The sequence below is a fragment of the Callorhinchus milii genome, unplaced genomic scaffold (genome assembly GCF_018977255.1).
Source record: "Callorhinchus milii isolate IMCB2004 unplaced genomic scaffold, IMCB_Cmil_1.0 Scaffold7, whole genome shotgun sequence".
Classification (NCBI taxonomy): Eukaryota; Metazoa; Chordata; class Chondrichthyes; order Chimaeriformes; family Callorhinchidae; genus Callorhinchus; species Callorhinchus milii.
This window is the reverse complement of record NW_024704748.1, coordinates 4016355-4018560: the sequence shown is the minus strand read 5'-3', so window position 1 is coordinate 4018560 and position 2206 is coordinate 4016355. Positions and strand designations below refer to the sequence as shown.

The 2206-nt window shown below is 62.4% G+C and overlaps 1 protein-coding gene across 1 annotated transcript in view; it reads left to right on the top strand.

The window, feature by feature from the left end:
- Window positions 1-2185: 2185 nt before the first annotated feature.
- Window positions 2186-2206, top strand: part of pdcd4b (programmed cell death 4b) — a 23002-nt gene continuing 22981 nt past the window's right edge. The window contains exon 1 of the mRNA XM_042336688.1: window positions 2186-2206. This exon is cut by the window's right edge and continues 290 nt beyond it. The gene's annotated coding sequence lies outside the window, so the exon portion shown is untranslated.

Here is a 2206-nt window from a genome sequence, read left to right as displayed (position 1 = left end):
GTAATCAATACAGTCAATCCACTTTACAATGTATTCTTTGGGTTTCACCAGGAGTGACAAGATGCCTATTAGGCCAAGGTAAGGTGGCAGTGCTGCATCCTCCTGGGGGGTAGGTAAGCAGGGTCTCCTTGGAGCTGAACTGGCTTCAAGCTGACATGCCTGGCAATGGAATGTCGGAATTGAGCCGGGCCTCTGTGGTGGTCCCTAGTCCGGTTCCTGAGCCAGGTGGGTCCACAGTATTCCAGGGCACTGCTCGTGACAGCACAGCCCAGCCTGGCTCATCGGTTGGACCTGGAAGGGCAGACCAGTCAATGGGGGGGGGGGGCAGGGAGGAGCCAACCCACTCAGCTCCTGTTAACCCTGCCAGCCAAAGCCCTAGCGGGTAGGGCGGGTCCCAGCTGGTACACGCCGCGGGAAAGCTTGCCCTCAATGGCAAGCTACGGGGTTTTAGCCGGTTAAGACTCCAGCGGTTACCCCAACCCCACATTGGGGGCTGGGGTCTCTCCCTCCCCCAATCCCCCCCCGTAAGCCTTGGCTCTTGCCAACCCGCGGTCTTAATACCGCCTGGAATTGGGTCAGCGGGAGGCGTCCCTCCCTCTACGGGGAGAGAGAGGGAGAGAGCGTGGGGGGCGCTTTCCGTTCCAACGCTCCACCTCTGGGATTGCCACGTGCAGGTGGGATGAAGGGAAACCTGGGGGGGAGAGGGGGGGGAGTGGGGGGGGGTTTGGAGACTGTTCCACGTGGTGGGTGATGGGTTTCCGCGTACGTCATCGCGCGTCCAGCTGGGCAAGCAACAATGTATCCGCCTCCAGGGCGCCGGCGTCTCCCGATTGGAGGGGAGGGCGAGGTGGGCGGGGCGAGCGGGCGGGAGTGGGGGGGGGGGCGGAAAGGACCCGCCGGCCAATGGTGAGCCCTGTTGCTACCCACGTGAGGGGCGAGCGCGACGTCGACGTCACGGGCCGAGAAGCGCCGGGCGGGCGTGGTGTGGGAGAGGAGGCGGAGGGTGGGGGGGGGGGGTTGACCCAACTCACGTGACAGGGCCGGGCGTCGAGTCGACAAGCAGAGCCACGGGCAGAGGGAGTGCGCGTGCGCGCGAGCGGCGGGGGCGGGGGGGGGGGAGGGAGATCCCACGTGACGAGGGCGAGCAGTGGGAGCGGGCGAGGTGGCTGCCCACGTGACACGGGGCGGGCGGCTGAGGGCGGGACGCGAGGGAGGGAGGAGGGAGGGAGGGAAAAGCGGTTGGCGGCCACGTGACAAGGGTGAGCTGGGATTACTCACGTGACGGGGGGGGGGGCGGGCGGGAAGGAGAGCGACAGAGAGAGAGAGAGAGAGAGACACAAACAGTCAGAACCGACGTTGGCGGCGGCGGCGGCGGCTTCAGCTCCTCGGATCCTTGCGACGCAACAACAGGGGGCGGCAGCCTCAGCCTCAGCGCCAACCGGGGCCAAACAACAACAACAACAACAACACACTCTTTGTTTGCTCGGCTTTCTTTTCTGACCCTCCAAAAAAAAACAACAACAACAACAACAACAAAAAACCGACCCCCCCCCCCCCCACCGCGATAATTAGCCGCGCGGAGAGCAGCCGCTCACAGTTGTGCGTCGACGAATTTCCCTGTGAGGGGAGAAGAGGGGAGACGAGGCCCCGGGGCCCACCGGGGGGTTGTAGGCTTCGCTCTTGACCCCTTTCTAGGCCTCATCATACACACACATACACCCACACACACATACACACACACTCCCACACACACACACACACACATACACCCACACCCACACATACACACATACACCCACACACACACTACACCCCACCCCACACATCCCACACACACCATACACACACTCCCACACACACCACCACACCAACACACACACTCCCACACACACACACACACCACACACACATCCCACACATACACCCACACACACACTCACTCCCACACCCACACACATCCCACACATACACCCACACACATACACACACCACACACACATACACACACCAAACACACATACACACATACACCCACACACACACTCCCACACACATCCCACACATACACCCACACACACACTCACCCCCACACACCACTCCCACACACCACCACACAGACACACGCACCACCCCCACACACCTCCAGCCCCCCCCACACACACCCAACACCCCCTCCCCCCCCCCACACACACACCCTCACACACAC